A 27,351-nucleotide genomic window follows, 5' to 3' on the forward strand; every position below is an offset into this window, starting at 1 on the left:
CATTTTATTTGCAAAACTTTTCTCCCATTCTGTAGGTTGTTGTTTTGTTTTCCTTATGATTTCCTTTGCTGTGCAGAAGCTTGTAAGTTTCATTAGGTCCCATTTGTTTATTCTTGCTTTTATTTCTGTTGCTTGAGTAGAGTGCCGTAAGAGCAGTTTTGAGATGTATCTCAGATAATGTTTTGCCTATATTTTCTTCTTGGAGTTTTACTGTGTCTTGTCTTATGTTTAAGTCTTTGATCCATTTTGAGTTTGTTTTTGTGTATAGTGTGAGGGATTGTTTTAGCTTCATTGATTTACAGGCTGCTGTCCAGTATTCCCATCACAATTTGCTGAAGAGACTGTCTTTATTCCATTTTATATTCTTGCCTCCTTTGTTGAAGATGAGTTGACCAAAAGTTTGTGGGTTCATTTCTGAGCTCTTTATTCTTTTCCATTGGTCCATATGTCTGATTTTGTACCAAAACCATGCTGTTTTGATGCCTGTAACTCTATAGGATTTTCTGAAGTCTGGAAGGGTTATTCCTCCATCCTCTTACTTTTCCTTAAGTAATGCTTTGGAAATTCTAGGTCTTCTGTGGTTCCATGTAAATTTGATTATGATTTGTTCAACTTCTATGAACTATGTCCTAGGTAATTTGATAGGGATTGCATTAAATCTGTAGATTGCCTTGGGCAGTGTGACTATTTTATAAAAATGGAAAGACGTCCCATTCTCCTGGATTGGAAGAATCAATATTTTAAAATAGTCTTCTTTAATTTCCTTAATCTGTGTTTTATAGTTCTCCATGTGTAAGTCTTTCACCTCCTTGGTTAGTTTTATTACTAGGTGTTTTATTACTTTGGGTGCTATTTTAAAGGGGATTGTTTATTTAGTTTCTTTTCCTTTTGGTTCATCATTAGTGTAAAGAAATGTAATTAATTTTTGTACATTAATCTTGTAATCTGCTACCTTGCTGAATTCTTCAGTTATTTCTAGTTTTTTTTGTGTGGACCTTTTAGATTTTTCTATTTATATTATCATGTCATCTGCATATAGTGACACTTTTACCTCTTCTTTTCTAATTTCAATCCCTTTTATTTCTCTCTCATGCCTGATTGCTGTGGATAGGACTTCCAAGACTATGTTGAATAGGAGTGGTGATAGTGGGCAGCCTTGTCTTGTCCCAGATTTTAGTGGGAATTTTTTGAGGTTTTTACTGTTGAGTACTATGCTGGCTGTCAGTTTGTCATATATAGCTTTAATAATGTTGAGATTTATTCCCCCTATACCCACTTTGCTGAGAGTTTTTATCATAAATCGGTGTTGAATTTTATCAAATGCTTTTTCTGCATCTATTGAGATGACCATGTGGTTCTTGTCCTTTCTCTTGTTGATGTGATGTATTACATTGTTTGATTTGTGTATGTTGAACCACCCTTTGGTGTTTGAATTAGAGAGGTGGCAACTTGTGTTGGGTAACAGTAGGGAATTGTTAGAGCAAAAAGGTGTCTTCTGGTACTTTTCCATCCCTTCTCCACTCTTACCTGTGACTTCCTACTACTTACTCATCAAATCTAAGTCATGCTGGCTGGGCTCTAATGTATATGAGTTCATTTCTCTTTCTTCCTGATAAGATTAGTCCCTGCCATGTGATCTCTCTCTCTGATCAGTTGCAGATTCATATGTGCTCACAAGCAGGCTTCTGACAATGTGTTAATACAGATATGGGCTTCCTGGTCCATAGTATCAAGTCCTTCAGGACAAAGATCAAATTACAGCGTTTAGCATGGTTCTGGGAATGATACAAGCACTCCAGCATCTCAAATAATGCATCTTTCTATGTCAAGCTTGTTATTTGCAAACTTAATTCAATTCATATGTGCGACTAATATATAATTCAGTTGTTCTATGAAAAATAATATCAATAAAATGAAAGAACAGTAACATAAGTAGAACTAGCCTTTTGAAAGAGAACACAGTAATATATTTCTTCTGGATTGTAGAATGAACAAGGGTAACATCAAGTCATGCTAGTTAGGGTAAAACTTTAATTCTTATTCAGTCCCATGCAGGGAGTACCGTGACTGACCCTCAGTAATGGTTCCTGGGAGTCAGCTATGCATTGCTAATGACTTGCTGATAACGATTTTCTCATTTTATGCAGCTTCCTCCAGCTCTGCACCACAATTTGAAAACAAGGGTTATAGAGAGATTCGAGAAAAACCTCTTCAGCCAGCAGAGTAACACTTGCAACTTGAAATCTGAAATTAAAAAGGTATGGTGTTCTACATACAGGAATTCTTTTTGGCTACCAAGCAAAAACACACCATAGGAATTAATTTGTCTGCCTCCTGAGCTTGCGTCCTCTACTTAAGCTCTGCCCACTGTGAAAGGGCATTGTCCATGGTTGTCTTAGCCCATTTTGGCTGCTGTAGTAAAAAGACCATAAGATGATGTGTTTAGAAACAGCAGAAACTTATTGCTCACGGTTGTGGAAGCTGGAAGCCCAAGATCAGGGTGCCAGCATGGTCGGGTCCGGCATGGACCCACTTCCGGGCTGCAGTCTGCCGACTTCTTGATGTCCTTACGTGAGAGAGGAGGCAAGGGAGCTCTCCCAGGCCTCCTTTTATGGGCATTTTTAAAAATAGGAACACTTACATAAGGACTTTATGCTTCTGGCCCAATTTACATCCCAAAGGGCCCACTGCCCAAAACCATCACCTCAGGGGTTGGGTTTCAACATACAACTTCAGGGAGGACACAAAGATTCAGACTGTAGCTTCGCTGAAGATAATGAATCAAGGCTATGCCTTTGCCTCTAATTTTCTCACCTTCATTTCTGAAGCCATCAGTCTCAGAAGAGTAATAGAATGTTCTTTCAATATTATTGCAAGTTTTCCTAAAAAAGTTATTAAATATATCTAATTGCATATATATATATATTTAATATATAATATATATATAATTTAATATCTCTTACACACACACACACACACAGACACATACACATTAGACATTTCTAGTCCAATCTTTATTAGGATATTCTTCAACAAACCCCTGATTTTAGCTTTGCAACTTGGAACAAGTCAGCTAACCATCTGAGGCCATTATTTTTCTCAGCTATGAGGATGAAATGAACCATTTCTAAGGTTCTTTCCATAATCGATGTTCTGCAGTCTCCTAGACTGTGGGTGTTGGTAGATATTTCTATTCTTAAATAAGGAAACCGAATCACCAGCTGGTTAAGCCAACCAGGCAGAAGGAAAATTGCTTATCTCTGGTTAGTACAACTTGGTGACAGAAGTCCCTTTGTCCTGTTTGACATCTGTAGGGACACAGGATCATTTTTGCTTCCAACCTGGCTGAGAGGCAGATTAAGTTACCCTCTGAAGGATGCTCTTCCCCCTTGTCTGATATTTTAAGCTCGTGGTGGTTCACGCCCTTATGAAACCCTACAATCAGGGAGGCAGGCCTCGCCGCCTGTGAGCTAAAGAAAGCTTCTGCTTGGCATGTTAACCAGCTCCTCCACTGAAACCTTGTTTCCTCATCAAGAATTACTCTCCCCTTTCTCTATGCGTTTTCACTCTTACTGTTGTTTTAAGTAGCTCATCATTCAAACAGACTCGCATTACCATTTCTCCAAAGGCAGTGAGTATGTCTTGTTCATCTTTGATTCCCTAGGGTCATACCCAGTGCCTATTAGGTGCCTGATGGTTAAGTTGAGTATCAAATAGATTCTAGGTTGGTGCACCTGCACGCTGTCTAACATGGCCTATGCTGGTTCCATTCTTCATTGCTATGTAAGTATTGATACATTTATACACTTCTCCATGAGCAGAAAGAAGCCAAATTGTCCCTAGTCTGAAACCTAAATGAGGCATTTGTGACCTGTTTTTCCCCCTTTGTGATGTAGTCTTTAGCAACGGGTTTTGTTAAGAGATGGCTTTTTCATCCACTGTGCCATCACAGAGGAGAGGCCCATTAGCCTTTGACTGCCACAGCTGTCCCACACCATGGCCGTGGAGCAGTGGTGACAATACACGAAGTGCACTCAGTTTCCACCTCCCCCTCTGAATCTCCCCGTGAAATACAGGGACTCTGCACCTGCAGTCTGAAGGTGTTTTCATGGGATGACTGTGCCTTACTTATGAACCGCCTGAGACCCGGGGTATAAAGATGAGCCAAAACATGGACGAGCCCTTTTCCGAAAAATGAAGCTCTTTATTTTTTTGACTCACCTGAGGTATCTTCAGTCCAGCCTCCTCAACCTTGGCTAGAATTGCAGGAGAAATAAAGCATCTGAGTAACTGGATAGGGTCTCTGAGGACCAGGTTTTCAGCACGGGAGAGAAAAGCAGCAGAGACAAAATAGAAGGTATTAATTCAAATTAGAATTGGAAAGATCAATATGAATGAGTATGAATTCATGATAAATCTTATCTTTTAAAAATATTCATATTTCCAAAAATTTCATTAAGATTGTTTAGAAACTAAGCAAGCAGCGGTGTGCTCCCTCTGAACCCACAGCTTTAGAAATGCATCCATTGGCAGCTCTAGAGCAGAAACTGAATGAGACTAGGCTGGAATATCTTAACATCACAGGGTGCAGGACTGGGATGCTGTCCAGGCCTCCCAAGGTTGTGTCAGAGGACTCAGGAGCCCACTGCTCTCTGTTGGATAATTAGAGCATCAAAGAGAATAATAACCACAGTGGATCAAAGGCACCAACTAATGTTTAAAGATAGTGGAAAAAAGAAAGGAAATCCCTTACTGGTTACCTTTGGAAGACAGTGAGTGACCAACACCTTCTTTCAAAAATTGTTTACAGAAGGAAAGAGTCAAACATTTATTCTGCCTTTCCCTTGTGAATTCTGTCTCAGGGTAACTATGTTGATGGAAGGAAATTCTCTCATTACAGAACTCATTCAGCTAATAAGTACTGAAGGTGTAAAAATATTGTCATTCTGCAGCCCCTTAAAAGAAGTGATGGGTCTAGACATGACCCTCCTTGGCTGCTGCCATCACTAAAGAGGGACAGCCGGGCATCCCATGCTTCCTCATGCACGTGCGTAGCACCGTCTGTGAAGTTTACTATAAGTAAACGCTTGGACCTGCATCTGATCAGCCTCTAAGATTTGAGTATAAGAAATTAGTGAGTGTAAATACTGACATTTGTGTTAACAAAGTGGCCTCAAAAGCCTAATAAAACCTAATAGAAAGAAGCTGTAGGTTAGAAGAAATGAAAGAAAAAAAAGGTAATACTTTGTGACTTAACATGTTATATAATTCAGTGAAAGAGGACAAGGAAAACCTAAAGAAAGAAAGATCAGAGGCCTGGCGAGTGAAGTGTGATGAGAAAAGTGCTGAAACTTTTCTCACTTCTGACACTTAATCTCATTCATTTTGGCTTAATTTCCTTCCGAGTCCCTCAGTTGATTAGCTTCGACGTCGTTTATGTAGTTGTCCCACAGCAAAGATAACCTTATTTTATGATATGAAAAGAAGATACAGATTGGGGAATTAAATGAGGATTACATTTGTAGTTTCTCTCTGTTTTCTTCTATTTAGTTTTTTGCCCAGAAAGTAACTGTGTTCTCAGTTGACTAATAAAGTGGTAAAATTGTTCACTATTTGCTCGACATCAGTGTGTTTGGCGGGAAGGGTGGTGACAGTGATTTTTTTTTTCTCTTTAATAGTGACCAGTTTAGTTCAAAAGCACACACAACCATTTGCCCTTTGGAACTGTAGTTGTTTGTTCAGAGCAGAAGAGCCCTTTTATATCAGTTCAGAAGGAGGATCGTACACGTTCTTCCAAGCAGAACATAATGCTGAAGACGGGTGGTGCCCTCAGCTGAATATTCATGAGCCAAGAGAGGGCCCCACAGTGCTGGTCTGGGACTGCTGACCCACCTTGTGGCCTCAGCTGGCCAGAGAGGCCACTGCTTAGAAAGCTTCTGTTGTATCACCCAGATTTCCACCTGCCGGGTGAACATTTACTTGCCATCTGGTATGTCCAGGCTTGAACTCACCATCTTCCTCCTTTCTTTGCATCAAATATCACTGGCATCATCCGTTTTCCTTCTGCTCGGTCTTCAAATCATGCGGTCACCACCAGCTGTTCCACTTTATCTCTTGCATCTCCTACCTTTTTAACACATGAGGGTCTTAATCGTGCAGGTGGTTTTCCTTGGCCTTTGATATGATAGCCCTGGTCCTGCCACTTAGGAGCAAATTACTTTACATCCCAGATGCCTCATGTGTAAAGTGGGCATAATGCCTACCTTACAGGTTAGTTGTAAGGACCAAATAGAACATCAAATGTATCTAGAATGCAGTAAGCACCAACTAGTGGTTGTAATTGCTCCTGTTATTAAGTAAGACTATTTGATCTTCAGTAGCCATTCCTTCCTCCTGGTTACCACCTAGTCTGATGTCTTGGCACCCTTCCTTTGCTGATCTCCTTTTTTTTTTTTTTTTTAAAAGCAACTTTTATTGTGGTATGGTTCCTATACAGTAAACTACACATATTTCAGATGTACACTTTGATGAATTTTGATAGATGTCTACACCCATGAAACTACTGCCACACTCATGACAGCTCACATTACCAGCACTCCCCAAGAGGTGCAATTTCCAAAATGCCAATTTATCCCTTCCCACTCCCTTGAAGCCCTGATAACTTTAAGTTTGTTCTCTATGTCTGTGAGTTTGTTTCTGTTTTGTAGATAAGTTCATTCATGTGCTTTTTTTTTTTAGATTCTACATATAAGCTGATATCAAGCAGTATTTTCCTTTCTCTTTCTGGCTTCACTTAGAACGACATTCTCCAGGTCCATCTATGTTGCTGAAAATGGCATTATTTTTCTTTTTTATGGCTGAATAGTATTCTTTTATATAAATATACCACATCTTCTTTATCCAGTCATCTTTCGATGGACATTGGTGTTGTTTCCATGTCTTGGCTGTTGTAAATAGTGGTGCTTAGAAAATCGGGGTGCATGTGTCTTTTTGAATTCTGTTTTCCTCCAGATATATGCCCAGGAGTGAGATTAATGCATTATATGGTAGGTCTATTCCTAGTCTTTTGAGGAATCTCCATACTGTTTTCCACAGTGGCTGCACCAAACCGCATTCCCACCAGCAGTGAAGGAGCATTCCCTTTTCTCCACACCCTCTCCAGCATTTGTCATTTGTGAACTATTGAACGATGGCTATTCTGACCGGTGTGAGGTGATACTTCATCGTAGTTTTGATTTGCATTTCTCTAACAATTGTTGATGCTGAGCCTCTTTTCATGTGCTTGTCGGCCATCTGGATGTCTTCTCCAGTCGGTTTTGCCAGACGTTGGCAGTGTTCTTAATCACTTGCTTCCAGTTTCCTGCCTCCCCATCTGACACCGGGTCCAGCTGCCTTGGCCTCCACTCTCTGCAGGTGCCTCCTCATGATCTGTCTGCATTCACACCAAACCCCCAGCCCCATTCAGACTCTTACATATATATTGCATCCAGAGTGATCCTTTTAAAACAGAATGTGGTCATCTCTCTCTCTCTGTCTCTCTCTCTCTCTATCTCACACACACACATGCACACACACATACACACACACACACACACACACACACACACACACACACACACACACTGTTCATGGGTCTGAGTATAAAATGCCAAAATTCTCACCACAATGTTCATGTCCTGATTGGTCCCAGCTTTACCCCTCTCCCCACCCTCACTTTGTACCACTCTCACCCTTTGCTGTCTCCTCACGGGACACAGGGCCCACCTACCATGCTGCTTCCTCCCCAGCCTGCACGTACTCTTTCCTCTGCCCGTGATGTTCTGCCCACTCCATCCTTTACTCACTCTTGCTCATTATTCTGTCTCTCAGCAGAAGCATTATTTCGGGAAAGCCTTCCCTATCTCAGTTAAGTCTATCTGTGACTTCCTAGAACCACCGGCCTGGCCTTCAGTGCATTCAGCTCAGTTGCAATTTTACATATATCCAGGCGGGTATTTCACAGACACATTTTTCTCTAATTAGGCAGTCAGTTCCAAGAATACGATTTTTGGCCACCATTGGTTGTTTTCGTTGCTTGGAGCTGTGCATGGAACACAAGAGTTCGTTTAAAAAATACTCCCTGAGTGAATGAACAGCACTTGCCTTCCTCTCTTCAGCCTAAATACCCATGCCTCCAGAATGTTGGGTTAATGTCCTAGCCCTGTATCACTCTGCCTCTAATGTGTAACGCCCAGCCTCTGCCCTCGAAGTCCTCCCACCTGGATGTCTACTTGACTTCCTTGTGTCCACCCATATCCAGCCTTTGGGGTTCAGCTCCAGTGCCCCCTCTGCAGAGCTTCTGAAAACCATGTTGGTAAAGAGGGTGAGAAGGGATAAATTGGGAGTTGGAAATTTGCCCCTCTCCATGAATGATGGAAAGTTTAGGTGGTGATGGTTTCCTCGGTGTATCCATGTATCAAAATTCATCAAATTGTACATCTGAAATATGTGTAGTTTACTGTACAGAAATTATACCACAATAAAATTATTTTAAAAAATAATTTTTAAACAGACAGAGAATACAGACTTGTGGTTACCAGGGGGGTGGAGGGTGGGAAGGGATAGACTGGGATTTCAAAATTGTAGAATAGATAAACAAGATTACACTGTATAGCACAGGGAAATATACACAAAATGTTATGATAACTCACAGAGAAAAAAATGTGACAATGAGGGTGTATATGTCGATGAACGACTGAAAAATTGTCCTGAACACTGGAATTTGACACAACATGGTAAAATGATTATAAATCAATAAAAAATGTTAAAAAAATAATTTATAAAAGCCACGTTGGTCTTCATAGCTTTAGCATCCTTCTTTGTGCAAGTTTAGATCTCAGCACCTCATTTCAAGCTTCCTTATTTAATGAACAGAGGATGTGAATCCAAGGTAACTACTGTGGCATAGTCTAAATTGTTCCTTTTGCTTCTGGTTTGTTAATATGAATCGACATTTTTAAAGAATATTTTATTACACAGGCACAAAACTTGGCCAGCCTAAGTGCTGGTTAAAATGAAAGTTGAAAGGAAGTTGAAAATTTCATTAAAAAAATTCAACTATATAGAGGGGAATTAAATGATTGGAACTTTAATAAATTCTGGCTTTTAGTGAACTCCTCTTTCCTTTGCAGTGTTGAGAATTAATGTGTGGAGATTAAAGTTAATTAATGGTGATTCAGAAAGATGTATTAAAAAACTTGTTTGCCTTGGCCGGACAAGAAGGCATTTTCAAAGCAGATACATGAAAAAGCATAGATTTGCTCTATACATAATGTTCTGTTGAATAATTGGAGTTTATTCCTCCCACGCCTGATAAAATAACATTTTGGCATTCCAGACCCCATGCCATTATTTTTCTATCCATTTTAATTTTGTTCTCATAAGACTGTAAAGTATAGGGTGTGTGTGTGTGTGACTCACCTGACAAGGGAGCTGTCTGCTTGCTTTCAGTGTAATTTGCCTGCCTCTAATTTATAAGTCCTTTTTTTCTGGATGGTGGGGATGGTGGTTGGGGGAGGTAGTTTGGTTTATTTACTTACTTATTCTTAGAGGAGGTACCGGGCCTTGAACGCAGGACCTCAAGCATGCTAAGCATGCGCTCTACCACTTGAGCTACACCCTCCCCTCTTATAAGTCCTTTTGAAAGGAAGAAGATGGGTCTTTATCTGTGTCAGAGAGATTGACAGCCGAAGAGCCCCAGTCCCTCTTGCGGAGACACGCACGGAGGTCTCATGTCACTTGACCCTGAATGTGAAATAAGACGCAGTTTTACTTTTTCTGTTTCAGTTATCCCAGGGATCTCGAGAACCAATTGAGCCCAGCTTTTTCACAGCAGATTACCATTTATTGCATCATTCATCAAGTGAACACAGCCTGTCCTCAAATAACTCAACAGGTAATGGTCTTCAACACAGGATTCTGGCTTTCATGAAGAAACAGATTGGTATTTTTCTATCTCTTTCTGGCTTACTTCACTTAGAATGACATTCCCTAGGAACATCCATGTTGCTGCAAAAGGCATTATGTTGTCATTTTTTATGGCTGAGTAGTATTCTATTGTATATAACACAGGGAAATATATTCAAGAACTTGTAGTAGCTTATGGTGAAAAACAATGTGAAAATGAATATATGTATATTCATTTATGACTGAAGAATTGTGCTGTACACCAGAAACCGACACAACATTGTAAACTGACTATAACTCAATTAAAAAAAAGAAAAAAGAAACAGATTTTTGGATCAACAGCTATCCTCAAAAGATTATCTTTGATTTAAAATGGAAATAGATCTTATACTTATTATCTATGATGGTAGTTGAGAGGGACGTGCAGTAGGAATCGGGCCATTCCCTGAGATTTACTTTACCCACTTGGGACAGCTTCCTTGATCATTCATTAATACCAGAAGCAAACAAAATCCATGTGGTTAAATTGTATTTCCTTTTATTTCTTCTTACCTGATGCTGGGGAATCCAATGCCCAAAAGCATCCAGGGAGAGAAAAAGCAGAAAGGAAGTGTTTGAGTAAGACAGGAAATTTGAAACTTACCTGAAGAATCATATCAAACATATTTAAATTTTTTTTTTTTGGAAAAATCTCACATAGAGGGGCAATGTAACTTAGGGATTAAATGTGCATACTCTGTGAACCTAGAAGCCTAGGTTCAAATCTCAGCTCAGTCACTTAGTAGCTGACCTTGAGCAAACTATTTGACCTCGCTGAACCCCAGTTTTCTTGCCTGTAACATGGGGATAAAAATGTTACGTGCATCTTAGGATTATTGCAAGGATCAGTGTAGATACATAACATATGCTTAGCCAGTATGCTTATGGGCTGAGCATAGTTTAACTCTCCTTGTGTCGTGTGACTCTCAGAAGAGATCTTCAGGCTACTCTGAGGCTGTAGAATTCTGCATAATTTTTGAATCCCTGTAAACTACAGTTATGTCCCTCATTGGGGCAGAAACAGAAGTGAACCTTTAAGGGTTAAATGAAAACCTGCCATTCCCACAGCCAAGAACATCACTCATTGCTGGTGTGCTTTTGTTGTTGCCTAATTTAGGCAAATCATTTCATGTAATAATTATCAGACTTTCCCTAAGACTTGGATTCCTGGGATAAGGCTAACCTGGGCAGGCAGAATTTCATTTAAAATAGCCCCTGAGAAATGTATGAGATCCAGATAAACTGTTGTCTAAAGTCATTTGTTTTCATTTATTTTTTAATTGAAGTATCATTGATTTGCAATATTTTGTTAATTTCAGGTGTACCGCAAAGTGATTCAGATATATTCCTTTTCAGATTCTTTTCCTTTTCCATTGTAGGTTTACAAGATATTGATTATAGTCCCCGGTGTTGTACAGTAAATCCTTGTTGTTTATTTTATATACAGTAGTGTGTATCTGTTAATGCCATACTCCTAATTTATCCCTCTCCCCAGCCTTTCCCCTTTGGTAGCCATAAGTTTGTTTTCTGTGTCTGTGAATCTGTTTCTGTTTTGTAAATATTTGTATAAATTTTAAGATTCCACATTTAAGTGGTATCATACATTATTCTTCTTTCTCTGACTGACTTCACTTACTATAATATGGCATATATATACAGTGGAATACTACTGAGCCATAAAAAGATTTTAAAATAATGCCATTTGCAGCAACATGGATGGAGTTAGAGATTGTCATACTAAGTGAAGCAAGTCAGAGAGAGAAAGACAAATATCACATGATATCACTTGTATGTGGAATCTAAAAAGAAAATGAGACAGCTGAACTTATTTACAAAAGAGAAACAGACTCAGAATGGAAAAAGTCACTTGCTTTTAAAAGTATCCCCCAGGGAAGTTCAGTCAGTCACAGGCCAGATTTCTGACAGCAGCAGCTCTGATGAGGGAAGAGCTCTGGTTGAAATCTCTCAGTGGTCAGAGAGGGACTTGACAAGTTTTCCTAGAAACTGGACACACCACCCCAGAGCAGACTTTGTGTGTCCCTCGTCACAGCAGGCTGGGCAAAAGGGAAGACAGCAGAACCATGAAGCACTTTGTTCTTTAAGCCAGGCTTAAAAAACATGGTGCCAGGATTCACATCCTCATGCCTGCCCTTAGCCTTCAACGGGTTCTCTTCTCTCTCTTGAGTGTCAGGGGAGCTCCTGGCCTCCACGTGTTGATTGATTTGAGTGGAATATGGTCAACACTGCTTTGGGTGGCACTGGAGTATGTTAAGCGCTGGCATATGATACTCAGACTAAACAGGAAAAGAAATCTTGTCCTCTAGCTTTAAATGTATTATATTTCCCTCCTGGCAGCCAACAGAAGGGGTCAGATCTTTGTTGTCGTTCACTGGCTGGTACTTCCTCCACTAAGAATTTATCCTTGCTATTACATTTCCACTCTTTTTGTCTTGTGGATGAGGGAGAGTTTCTTAATCTTTTCTTTGCCTTTCAGGTAGTTCGTGTTTAGAGTCACTCCTTTCCTGTTCATAAGACACACACACACCCATACACACTCACACACCCCACCTTAATTGGCCAGTTTATCTGACGCCTTTAAATCTTGAGTATTATTTTTTGATGGCCGCCCCAAACGCAGAAACCTATTAAAGGAAGAGAAACAACGCATCTGAGTATTCAAAGCCAAGACGATTTGGAATGTGTTTCTAAGTACTTGTCTTCATCATTAAGAAACTGACCTGTCTCGCTGCCTGCTTGTAATTGCCAATAAAATGCAACTGAGAAAACATGAACCAAGTGCCAGACTTGCAATAGTTTCTCTGTTTCAGGTCTGCCTACCAGCTTTGCTCTGGAGGAGGGCATCACTTATGAACAGATGCAGGTGAGGTTTCTGCAGCGCCTCTGAGTGATTCCAGTTTGTTGCTTTTAATTCAATACTAACCTGATTTTTTTTTCGATTTTAGACTGTGATTGAAGAAGTCCTAGAGGAAAGTGGGTATGACAATTTTACTTCTAACAGATGAGATCCAGGGTTTGCTTTCAAATATTAAAGTTCAATTTAGAACTTAGAATTCATCCCCCCCAACCGTAAGTGAAAATAGGCAGCCAGTGCTGGGCAGGGGACAGATGGACAGAATCCCCAGGATGAATAGTTCCAACAACTGCTGGGACTTTCCTAAGAACCCACTTCTGGCCAGCTTGCCACAGGCGGCTGGCACTTACACTCGACCCTGTGTGTCCCCACCGCCAGAAGCTGCCACCCAGGAAGCCCAGAAGACCCTGAACACTGAGAGAGTGCAGCCCCATGTTGGGCGTCAAAATCTGCTACCAAACTCATGTCCGGCAGCTTGCTTCTCACAAATCAATACTGAAGAGTGACAAATGTTGGTAGAAAGGACAGTTGCCTTTTGTTCGAATGCTGGCAGTCTGGGGAGATTGTGGACTTAGTGTCTACATAAAACAACTCCAAAGAGTCACTCGATCATGAATGTTTTCAAGGGAAAAAGGAAGTGACCTCAGTTAAATCATTGAGATGGGGGTCAGTCATTTCTCTCCCCTCCCCACACCCCAATATGCAGGCTTGTTGACCGCTTGTGATTTTTCTTTAGATGCCGTCTTTTTCACATAGTTTGTTCATAAGTTGACAGAAGGGGAAGCTAGGAAAGAGATCTGGTCATCTGTTCATCACTTAGTCTCCATTTCTACTTCTTTGATCTAGGAAGCAACCAACATGTTAGACAAGATATTGTGTGATCAAAAGATTTGAACGGTGCTCTATGGCTGGGATTGAGCAGGGCATGGGGGTGCCTGACTTAAGTTTAGTGACCAGACAAAGGGACCTCCTGCAGAGAGCTCTTTCCTGCCAAAAGCTGCCTTTACATTAGTTTATTTGAGAGGCAATCCTAGAAAACTCTGGTAGGTATTGAAGAACTCAATGAAGATTTCATTTTCAAGCAAATTACCATTGTGGCAATTGAACCACAATTGAACATGATCCCACTGGGGATCTGGGCGCTCCAGGGCTGAGGGAGCTGGGATACTGATATCTGATTCCCATCAGCCCTTGTTGGAGGCCTTTTTCCCCAGGGGACATTAGTTTCCTGGCATTTCTGGCCTGTAAGAGTGGACAAAGCAGATTCTAGAGGCCAGAGAAATCCTCAGGAAAAGGAGTGCAGATGCTCGCAGTTGGAAGTCAGGCCAGCATATTTTGAAGGGGTTTGAATGAGGGGATATGGGCACTGCCAGTGTCTACTATAAATGAATTGTCTCTGGACTTTGTTGAGGAGCCCACTGGTAACTGAATCATCAGATCGACCGTGAGCAACCAGTTAACACATCCTGTATGGCTAAAGTTGCTTTAGGAGGCACGGTCCTGTGGGGTTTGTTCTCCCAAAGTGGCCTTTTCTGCCTGGAGATGCAGCCTTTCTGTCCAGCTGATGAAGCTATCTGGTGACCACTGTTTAAATTATTCTCAAAGTCTTTCCCAGAGAAAGTGGTCTTAAAAACAACCTGTTACAGTCATTGTATGGAAATTAGATTCTGTTTTTGGACAGTGTCTTTTTTAGTTCAGTTTCCAGCCTTTTTTCCCTTCTGTTTCAACAAATTATTCTTATGAATCACACATAAGATTATTCAGCTGCTTGCTCTTTTGGCTTGACACTGTATTTCCAAAATTCTACCTTTGTATGTTTAGTTCTGCTGTGATTTGTAACTTCAGAGAAATGAAGGCATATTGTTAATAGAAATCAGCCTCTCCATCATCACTCTGCTCCCACCGTCCTGGAGGGATTTGGATCGTTCATTTTCTACTCTTGATCTGAATACATCCAGCCTTTCATGGATGGTGTGAGTGTCTCTGTTCTTGAGTTTGGCAACTTCTTATTTCAAGTGCCCTTGCTTGTGGTGGGGCAAAAATCATACTTACCTTTGTTACATCTGCATTTTCTCAGAGACTCAGGATCATGGGCTATGAGTTCAAATTTTTGCAGAAAATCAACTAAGTAACAGTGTAAGGAACTTGGGGAGGCTCTTACAAGAGGTCTTATTTTTCCCTTTATAGAAATAATAATTTCAGTCTAACTTTCAAATGTATGGTTATCCTTTTCAATTCTATTATTATTGAGTTTTTAAAAAAATCAAATACTACTTCTACTTTCCAAGACATATTCCTGTATTAAAAGTCATTGCAGGTTTTCTTATTATGGTAAATACACAATGAGATGCTTAATAATGAAGGTGAAATTATTCAGTTATTTTCAGAATTGTGAATACAATATGACAACATGATTTAACTGATCAAGATAAAGCATTATATATGATGGTTATGACATGAAGTTTTCTTAAAGTGCTCCAAGTTAAAATGAATAATGCATTTAAACAGCGACATGGCCGTGACATTCTTCAGTTTCTAATAGCAATGATAGAATATATCACTGGGAGAGTTTTCGTGGTTTACTAGTAAAAATAACCCATGGTAGTGCTTAAAGCCATTACTTGTTTACTGGTGTCCCCAATTAATTTCCAAGAAGTAAATCAGGCTCTACATAGACACCTACGACCTCAGAAGCTGAAAACACACAGAATTCCATATATGAATCAGATCAGCTGAGACAGTCACGATTTTTCCATAGTCAAAGTATAGATGATGCTAAACATCACAGGACATACAGAGGTATTTAGAATTACTACTTATAATCAGTAGAGTGTATTTTCCCAAATCGGTTTTGTAAATAGCCAATATCCTCAAAGATGTTAATAGGTGCTCCCTGAAAAATAAAGTTCCATGACCAAATATATTTGGGAAACTCTGAGTGTATGTTTTTCCATTTTTGGAGAATGTTAACAGGTATTAATATATTAAAGACTTTGAAGTGCACTGTAGGAAATTAGTCTGCTGACTTTGTCCACCCCAGTAATTCTTCAGCCTTTACTTGGAACACAAACTGAGAATACGTGCCCGAGATATATGGTTAGAAATAGGAAGCATTGTTTTAGCTCTTCCACCAGTATTTATGCAGATCTGCTACTGTTCCCATCATCCTCTTAATCATCATTGTCATCATTGCAAAATATTATACAATGATCTTGGTTCATTACCATGGCCAGAGAATTACGTGCTAAGTCCTGTATAACTCAAATTTACAATTTAAGACTGTCCCTTCAAACTTAGACACATGTGTCAAAAGCATCCAGACAACAGCTACAGCTTTAAGCCAAGATGTGGTGCATTTTCAGCTTAGATCATGGAGTTTATGTTTAGTTAGAGACCGAGAGATGCGATTCTCAAACAGAGTCTCAGGACTCTAGCTATTAGCTGTCTTTGGGGAAGTTACCGAGAAATGTTTAAATAATGGGTAAGATGGCTTGGGCAGTCAGGAGGGAGAATGTCTCAGGCACAAAATGCTGCATTAGTTAAAGAAAATGGTAGCAGAAACAGAAACAGCTGTGAGGGGCCCTAGCCAGAATGAGGACTTTAGGAAGAGGGGGTAGTACATAGTTGAGCTGAAGACAGCTGTGTAAGAAAATGAAACAAGGTTCAACAAGCTGGCCCAGCCCCAGGTGGGCCCTACTCATGATCATTTGCAGCCTTGTCTGATTGATTACTTCTTACACACATTAAAAGTTCGCTTCCTTACCAGAATGTTACATCCTGGTGTGCCTGAAATTGATCAGTGTTGTTTGTGAGAGTAAAAGCATTTTGTAAGAGAAGAGATGACCAGCCTACCATCCTTGTATACTTAGGGGTAAGCATTAACATTTTATTTTGTGACAATGAAATAAGTGTTGAGATTTTTAAAAAACTACATTGAATCAGCTTGCATTGCTTTTTCTTCCAGTTAACTGTTGAACATGTGAAATAGGCTTTTAAGATACAGGCTACTTTGGAGAGGTGATTTTTCCACTCTAAAAGGTTATTAGTTCCCACTGAGTTTGTAGTTTGAGAAAGACAGTGTTAGCAGTGGACTTCAGCTAAAGGCAGCTTTCTGACAATCTCCCCATTCTGTCCTGTTCAGAATCACATTTTTATTCCATGTGATTTGTTTACTTATATACCTGAGCTACTGCTTTTGAAATTGAATGTGTGAACTGAAATATTTGAGGCTGTAGCTAACTCTTTCCACTTCTGGCTCTTCCAGGTATCACTCCTATCCCTGGGGCACCAAGAATCACCCAGCCAAGTGATGAAAATGCTGCATTTTAAAATGGACGTGGTTTCCGCAGTCAAGTTCATGTTCTGGACTTGAGGCACTGTTGCAAGATGCCCAGGGGTGGGGAGCTGCTAGAGGATTGTGGAAGAGAGAAGACCAGCCTGCCTCGGTGCCAGCAGGGCCCCTTCCTTGAGGTTCATCCCGGGGGTGCGTTAGATGCAGGATGACAGAGCTGTCAGCGTGCTCCTGGGAGAAGATGCTGCAGAATTCACCTGTGAGAAGGAAACCCACTCCTCGCCGAACTGTTCTCCAAGTTCAAACCAAAACAAAAAAAAACTTGTCCTATCTTTCAATGGAATATTTTATATTTTTAGAATTGCTGAAACTATTTTTGTAAAGGCATCTAGCCTTCCACATATAAAAAATAGTTTTAGATAAAATTATAGGACCCAGAATAGTTAATATATTGGGTGATTCACTGAGCCCTCAATTTTTCTGCTCTTAAAAGGAATTCAGACTATATGATTGATTTTGTAGTTTTTTGTTTGCTTTCATGAAAGGATTGGTTTTCTCTCAACCACTCGGGTGCTAGTGGTCTTGAGCCCTAAGACAGCGTAGACAGTATTTGCAACCTTGCACAGCCTCTGAGAATAATTGTAGGATTTAATTTGGACTGATAGAAGATACTGACCTATAGTAAATTTATACATACATACATATGTAAGGGGAGGAGGGAGGTTTCCATTAGGCTAATGCTTTGCTGCTAATCAAACTCATAGTGTTTTTAGAGCAATTTCAAGAGTCATAGTCTATGAAAGAGATGCGACATTCTTTATTCTGAGTCCCTTGTAACTAACATTGCCTACTTTGGTTTTAAGTTTTTATTGTTTAAGAACTTGAAATGAAAATAAGTTATATAATAAAAATATAAATTTCTTCTTTATTCATTGAGACGTGTCTAGAAAAGAGAACTCAGGATGCCAAAACTGCCCATTCCTGTGTAGGGACAATTTATGATGAAAATTCTCTAGATTCTTGTTGGGCTAAAATCTAATTGGCTTCGTATAACTGGTATAATATCAAGAAATTATTGTGAAATCAGACTGTACTTCTAGCTACTTAACATTTTAATTCTATGTAAGTCACCTGAAAGCTGAAATTATTTATGCTTTTTATTTACTTCTCACTAAATTCTATATTTACATTGATGTATGATGATCAAGTAGTATTATTTTAGTATTATCAAATAGAATTTAGTTCACTATATTTACAGTGCTTGAAACACAACATCTTGTATAGGATGGAAAAGTCTCAGTGTGAATTCATAGTATTTTTACAGTGAGTATGTTTAATACCTAAATTATATATCCAAATTCCCTTGGACTAATGCCTTTGAAAACTGCCAATGAATCCTTGTCTTTAAGCCAAATTAATTATTACAAATACACTGTAATTTAAAGCAACAGATGAGAATATAGCAATGAAAATTTCAGTTTGGGCCTTCCACCAAATTCATTCGTGTAAAATTTACATGTGTAATCATAAGGCTGCGATGCTGTTGATTTCAGCCAGGAAAAATTTGGTTTCTATTCTGGCTTCATTTGAACCTGCAGAGTTATTTTTTATCTCTTTTTCATGTGTGGAATGGGCACATCTTTACTTGTACACAGGCCTATGGTCACACATTTTCATTGTGACAGAAGCCAGTATCTAGGAATAAACCAAGCTATAGGGTGAAAAGCTTGAACCATCTCAAATGGTGTAGAAAAGAATAGTATTCAGAGGTCACACCTTGGTAAGAAAAGAGAAGTTATTTATTTGAAGGTATTTTTAAAAGTATACAGTTAACCCTATTGACCAAAAAGGGAGCAAAATATTTCTAAATCTTTTAGACCATACAAATGGCATTTATTATGCTAGAAGTTAGTAAGAAGTAACAGAAATAAGCAAATGAATGTCTTTTTCAACAGCAACTTTAGGCCCATCAACTCTAAGCTGACAGATGCATTCTTTGACCAAAATACTATTTATTAAACTACCAAATCGGCCAAAATAAAAGTACACTGCCAGTCAGTGAATCAGCACTCTCCCAGTGTAAAAGCCGGCTTTTAAGAGAAGACTGCACACTGGGAAGGGAAGCATTTTGTGCCTGGACTCACATCCCAACAGTCATCTTAACTTTTCAAAAGTGCTCACTTCCGAACTTTCAGCACGGAGCCCTCCCGTCACAGTGAAACCAGAAGGATCATTTTGTTCTCACTGTCTGAGCTGTCTCAGTGCAAAGAAGTTGTTCCTTACAATCAGTTTTTTTTTTGTCTTTTCTTGATTGCATTTAAATTTTCTTTCTTTTGTATGCTTTTTAAATCACTTCTTGTGTGATGAAATTTCCTATGAATTCATCTAATTCTCAGTCACTGAATATTTGTATGGGACAGAATATGACTCAGTCATCTCAGGTCATTTTTGATACAAAACAGACTTCAGTTAATTATGTTAATTATGTTTGGATCCACCAGCTCTATCTGAATATGTGTATTGGAATTTGTAATTTGCTTTTTAAAAGGAAAAGTTTTCATTCTCAGGGAAGTGATGGAACAGGTATGTGTGCTTATTGTTTGCTAACCTTGTTTCCTTCCGGATGTGTGATATTTCAGTAGAGATATTCAGGGTATAGTAACATGAACACAAGACCCAGAACTCACGGACAGATTTCAGAAACCTCCCCGGGAAAGGCTGCTGAGTTCAGTGTGGACATCTCTGCGGTGCTGTGTAACATGTGCCCCTCTGTTTTGACATTCTAAAGCACAACTTAATTAAGAAAGACGTATGAAGTTTACCCAGTGATAGAACTGAACTGGAGCTAAGGTCTTCCTAGAGGTTCCATCTATGACTTGTTGAATACTGTGAATTTTGATGTTTGGAAACAGACATAGGACCTGTTGATTACATGCAATTCCAGAGATGTCGTCAGTTAATCACTCATATTTAAGATGTGTAAAGTCAACAATACTGCTTAGTCACTTCTATCAGTGTTCATAAACATAGAAGCTGAATTGCAGAATATATTTATTGCTACTTCTCTCCTTTGTTTGAAATGGTGAGGAGCGGTGCACTTCAGATGTGCTGGATTCCTTTAGAAATGGCTTCAACTTCTGTCTGAAGGCAGAAACAACTTTTTACCGCTACCTTTATTGTTTGCCTTTTCCTTTGTTGATGGTTTGTATTCATGAGCACAGAAATCAGCCTGGGAGGCAAAGCAGGGGCATCAGGGCTGACACAGCTTCTCAGTGCCTGGGAGAAGCAGCGCTGAAGGGCTCCCAGGCCAGGGAAGCGCAAGGCTTCTGTGTGTCTACCTGGATCGTCTGGGTGAAGTTCCATCCAATCGTGAAGCTCTCTATGTCCAACAACTAAATGGCTTAATACACGGAATTTACATGTATTCCTATGATATTGTTTTGATTGTATCCTTTGATGGAAATTTATATAGTTTTGAATAGGTTGTCTTTTTCAGTTGAAACTGCTTCTAACGGTGTGTTCACCCTTGAATGCTGTTTTCCATAATAACAGGAAGACTCAAACGTCTCAGGGAAACAAATTTGTGATAAAGAAATTCTTATGTGTGTCATTACATTTAAATATCATGTTGTAAATATGACTGTCATGGGTGTTTACAATCCTGCTGTGATGATGTTTTGAAATTTGCAAGAGGGACAGGAAATATTTTATGACTTTGACAGGGTGACTGATGGATATTGCAAATGTACGTGCCCTCTGGGACTCTGGGCAATAGTTGTTTTGAAAAATGAAGATCACATGTCCTGAAGTCATAGCAGCAGTCTTACTACATGAGGAATGCTAGATTTATATATATATATATATACACACAGCATTTAACTAGTAATATACAAGTTTTTAAATATAATTTATTGCTTTATGCTAAAAGTAAATGAACTCTATCTTAATTGAAAACAGAATGTTATTCCTCTAAATGTGATAAGCTTCCTTTTTTTTCCCATTTTGTAGTATAAAACTTTGCACTGTACTGAAAAAGTGAATTTAGAGGTAGCAAAAAATACATTATATCAAATATATGACTCTTTAAATAACATTTGGAAGTTTCTTCCAAACTTAGATGGGAGGTTTATAGAAAATCACTGTCATCTTGACAGGTAATCAGCAAGTCTCAACAAATGCTTGGAATTGATCTGGTGAGCTCCCAAATGAAAACTTAACTGAAGGTTTTCCAAACATGTGATGAAAAACAAAAGTTGTTTCCAAAAGACTAGTAGAGAGAGATTTGGGCTAGAAATAACAGATCAATAGGAACTAATGCTTTAAGACCTTAGCACTGTTAAGCCAGAGTGAGAAGATCTCTTATAAAATATTCTTATCCCGTGATTTAGTTCTGCATTTCTAGCACCAGGTGAGTCAGGGTTCTGAAAAATGGCAAAAATTTAGCTTTCTTTGCCCCCCATGTCCTCTGTGGTTATCTCGTGAATTTTGAAGGAAATGGAGCTGGTTCAGGGATACCTTGTGTCCAGAAGGGCTATGGCAGTATGATAGTTAGCACAGAATGATTTTCTTAATTATAGATTAATATATAAGAAGAAAATTCTGATAGGAAAATGCAACGTTGAGAAACTAAAGTCAAAGCACCCCTCTGTTTATGTTCGAACATCACTCGATGCTTTTATTTAAAAATATGATGATGATGATGATGATGATGATGATGATGATCATGATGATGATGATGATAGACAGTACCTCAGAATCTCAAAGACATTCTGCATCTTCCTCTTATCCTAATTTCAATGCTGACATCATATGTATAAAATGTAGTCACAGATACATTAATGAGAACATTTACCACTGTAACTTTTAATCACACATATAAGTCTATCTCCATTCATGACTATTTCAACAAAATAAAGTGGCACAAAAGAATTTCAGAGGGTTGAAGCATTCTCTGGATGAAAATCTTGGTCATGGTTATGATATTTATGAAGACAGGTGGCAAAAGAAAAGCACTTAAAAAAATGGGTATCATAGTTGGATCTACATACTTCAGATTTTTTATACTAGCTTTCATTTCCTTCAGTGGAGGTACTGGGGATTGAACCCAGGATCTCGTGCATGCTGAGCATGCGCTCTGCCTCATACTAAGCTCCAAGCTCCGGTGATGGGCCGGCAGGACGAGAAAAGCCTGGGACATTGATGGACAGTTTGGGAAAGTTTCCAACCACATCTTCATTTTTCACTATCAGAATTGTCCTCAGAAAAGGTTCTAATTCCTGGTCTCATAATGTCATCTTTTCCTTCTACTATAGCGAAAACAAGGTAGGGTAGATGGAAATACCTGTAATTTCAAATCCCTGAATAGCACAAGAAGGTCATCTTCCAGTAACTTACTGTTTTCCCCGGACGGCTGAGAGCCGTAAATTCACTTTGTGAAGCTTGGCTTCAGGATATTCTAGAGAAGAAGTAAATAACAGCTTTAAGAATAACAAGTATGAAACTGAATAAAATAATTAGAACATTCCCCATTACTATACGTTCTAACACAAAGATCACACGCTTTGGAGACATTCAGGCATGGATTCCAATCCTGGTTCTGACGTTTACCAACCTACATCTTCTTCTGGATGAGGATTATGAGAGATGACATCAGGAGTCCCCAAATCTTGCTTCCCTTCCCCCTCATTGATTGTTACACAGCTACTGTGGGATTCATTAGATGACTTTCTTGAGCAAAATGATCTAGAACACAACTTACCCCTGGAAGTTTACAGTCTATTGCAAAATCTAACATTAATACATTTAACTTAATTGTTATACTTTTAAAAATTTTATTGAGTTATAGTCAGTTTAAAATGTTGTGTCACATTCCACAATTTTTCAGTCATACATGAAAATACATACATTCATTTTCATATTCGTTTTCACCATGAGCTACCACAAGATCTTTTATTTCCCTGTCCTGTACAGTATAATCTTATTTGTCTATTCTATATATACCTGTCAGTATCAACAAATTTCAAACTCCCAGTCTGTCCCTTCCCACCCCCCAAATGTGTCTGCATGATTTATAGTATCTCTCACGGGTGAAAATACGAGAGTTTAGTTTTTAGCAGTATCTTATTTGGATGGGTTAGGACAGCAAACAATGTAAGTTCCTTCTAATCCTTGGGTCAAAAAGCTAAAGACAAATGATTGTTTAAATTCAGCTCATTCGAAGAAAGAGGAATAAAAAAACAAGATTAAATCTGAGGGGCAATGACTCATGAATGAAAACCACACGTATAGTAAACACAAAGCCATAACCAAATACAGTCACAACAGAGACAGAGCAAGATAGACTGAAAGAACAGACATGGAAGAAGTGTTTTTTGCAAGGAAAAATTAGGTTAGGGGTAAAGCATTAAAAATTAAAGTAAAGTAAGTCGGGGAGGAGGAGGAAGAAGAGAAGAAAATGAGACGTGCCTAGTCCAAAACAAACTAAGAAAAAAAATAAAACATAAGAGTGAAAAGGTATGTGGAGAAATACACATAATACAGCATTTATATATAATAGATCAGTGATATATCAGTATTGATAGGGATACAATAGGAACGAAAGCCTCTGTTTTGTATTTTTACTCTATATAAAATATATACAAATTGTATAGTTAAGTATATATATTGTTCTTCAGCAAATTTTGTAAAAATATCAACACTCACACACACATACACATACACACACACACACACACACACACATATATGAAACGGGCTTTTGTTCCTAGTATGTCCATAACGATACCAATTTGTATTATGCTACAACTATTTTTTTCTAAATACCACTATAATGAAGTGTCATTTTCTCACTGTGAGTCATTCAGTTGAACACAGTCATCTATCACTACATAAATGCTGTAAATTATTACTAGACAGAGAGTAATAGATTTGAAAATCTTCCTAAAAACATTATCTTTCCACCTAGAGAAAGAACTGGTGATCAGGATTGTAAGGAGAATGTATGGCTTGAAAAGCTACATTTAATAGAAAATGAAATGGGGCTAAAAAGAAAATTAAACTGTTTAAATCTAAAATTCTGAGCTCACAACTGGTGGATACTGAAAAACATACTGTAACCTTTTTCCTACTTACCATATATTTATTGTTCATTTCTTTGGTATTTATGACATACTTCCTCTTAACAACTAAACTTACACATCCCAGACCAAGGGAATAGAAATGTAAGTATTACTTTTAGAAATCAAATAGATTTCATTATGACAGAGTATGCACATTGTATTACCTGTAACATGATGCAGAATTCCATTTGTCTCTTCATTTATTCACATTCAAAAAACACTAAAATTCTTTATACATTTAAGACCTTATTATTCTGAATGCTTCAGGAAATGCACAATGATGTTCCCTAATCTCCAGCAGTTTATACTGATGCAGGGGCTATAAAATGACTGTTTCAATAAATATACTGCAAAATGTCTGAAATGTGAAATTTTAGAATGTGACACAAGGACTTAAAGGACTTTTTTTAAAGTATAATGCGAAAAATTTTGAAGTTCTCTTTTTTATCATATGGTTCTTAAAAGAGCCTCTGCTTTGAGAACTGGTTATTATTTTAGGGGAAACATATTCTTCAAGTAGCTGAAAAGTTTTGAATATACTCTTAATGGAATGATTTAGAAAAGACAAATGAATCTCTTTATAATATGGATTTAGAGAAAGAGTATTTTAATTTTGAAGTTTGTACAATTTCAACTACTATTTTAGTCTTAATGCAGAACCAAAGATAGACATAGAGATAAAAACCGTTCTCATAACAATTCTATGATACCAAAATAAAAAGTTTCCAAGAAAATAAATATGGATTGTATATGCTATACAGGTTTGGATCTGAAAGGCCCCAGGAAGACTTCATGATTATTCCAATAAGTAATGTATCTACTAAAGATTTCATTTAGGAATGAGTATTGTAAAAGTCACGTCAGTGTGGTTTAAAAGGCAGAGTAAGAATCCTTCTCAACAACGATTCCAGTTCTTCCATTGTGGGAGAACTTTTCCCAGTACAATTTTCCTGCACTATATGTTTTCTAGTCCATTTTGTCATCAGATCCCATCTTCAGTATTTACCAAAAAAAAAAAAAAAATCAACTAGTTATGTTTTTAAAAAACATTTTACTCTGACCAACTTTATAATACAAACATAAAACTATGATAGGTAGACCACTGCTCAATTTTAATAGTAAATACTACACAAAACAAAATTCAGAGCAGAAAAATTAATTTCACAAGAGAGCACTTTAACTTGGTATCAAAATCTGAGTCTTGATCATCTGATGAAGGCCACGAATCATTAGCATCAGGTTAGGAATTTAATTTTAGAGAAAGATACACAACAGAAATGAGTGAGTTCACTTCTTTAAACTAACAAAAATCTATGCTGAGGGAGAAGAAAGCAGATTTGGGAGCCAGGCTGTCTGACAGTCAAGTCACAGGTCAGCTACTTGTGACCCATGGAACCACGGGTCAGTTAGTCAACCTCTCCTGAACTACAGGTGCCTAATGAATGAAAAGTCAGCTGTAACCGCACAGCTGCTTTGCACAGCTGTTGTGATGACTGTATGAGGAACAGATGTGAAGCACATGACACAGTGTGTAACCCAGAGCAGAACAGTCAACTAACATTAATTTTCTTTCCTCTGTGTTCCCTCAGTCAACACACAATTTTAAAAATTCTGTAAAATTGTACCTGCTTAAGGAGTCATCTTTAGAATTCTCATTCGCAATTAAAGAAAAAAAAGTAAAATACATTTTAAATCAGTAATAGAAAAATGCAGAATATTTAAAATGGAAGACCGATGCTTTGCTAAAAAGCATTCCTTTGGGACCACACATGGAGACTACCATAGACTGAATATTGAGTATACTACTGGTAGGCAATTAATGCATAAGAACCACTTCCCTTCCTTTATATTTATCAAATGCAAAAAAAATGTTATTTCCCAAAATTTGATTCCTAAAATTGAATGACTGTTTACAAGGACCATAGTCCTAACCAAACTCTATGAGACTGACAAAAACAAATGATATCATTAGTAGAATCAATATCATAAACTGACACTGTCACACTTAAATAGCACGATATTTCTGGCCTGCCATCCTTTATATGAGGGGTCAGCAAACCACAGCCCATGGGACAAAGCCACCCTGCCATTTGGTTCTGTAGACCTAGTGTTATCTGAACACAGACATCACTGTTCACTCACATACCATCTACAGCTGCTTTCACACTGCAGTGGCAGTGCTGAGTAGATCAGAGAGACACCACGTGCCCTCAAATATGGACTCTCTGACCCTTTACAGGAAACGCTTGTGGGTCCCTGCTTTATGTCATAACCAGAGAGTCCAAATACTCAAATCGAATCTTCTTACTCTTCTCAAAATTCTCCAGTGAATCCCTGCTGGCTTCCAACCCAACAGCCATTCCTTTTTCTTCCTTCTTGCTGGACAATCACAAGTTTACTTAGATATTTTTGTCCCAATATACAAAGAGGGTGACCTCTCCCCAGTTCCAAAAAGAGAAATGATTATTCTAAGGTAATCTCAGGTACTACCTTTCCTTTACCAGTGGCTGGTTTACAAGTGAGCATGTGATGTAACCCAGCCAATAAAATGTTGGGGGAAGTCTACTGTAAGCTTCTCGGTTTTCTTCCTGTTTCAAAGGAAAACAGGTAGAGAAAAGCAGCCCTTCCAGCCTTTGGATATTGTTATGGGCGAATATGATGCTTGGGGCTGCTGCTACTCAGCAGACAAGGGAAAGGAGACATCAAACACTGGCAGCCTCACAGCTGAAGGAGGGACAACATCTGGGATCCTGATGGCATCACTGAACCATCTAGACAATCACGCTTCCTCTTGTTTTAGCCACTGTCCCTTAGGTCTCCTATTATTCTTTACAGCTAAGAGCATCCTGATAAATTTCCCTGGGTCTACGGGAGACCTTCTCTTCTCTATAGAACTAAAAGTGCTTTCCGGAGTATGCCTGAGCTACATATTCACCTCATTCCCAACCATTCCTACAGAATCATTTTTGCACCAACAAACTTAAACTCATCAATCCTGCAAAGTTTGCTCCCACATCAGCCTTTGCACTGCTGTTCTTTCTGCCAAATGTATTCCTGAAAGATGTTCCTCCTACCAAACACTGTCC

The sequence above is a fragment of the Camelus bactrianus genome, chromosome 17 (assembly GCF_048773025.1).
Source record: "Camelus bactrianus isolate YW-2024 breed Bactrian camel chromosome 17, ASM4877302v1, whole genome shotgun sequence".
Taxonomy (NCBI): Eukaryota; Metazoa; Chordata; class Mammalia; order Artiodactyla; family Camelidae; genus Camelus; species Camelus bactrianus.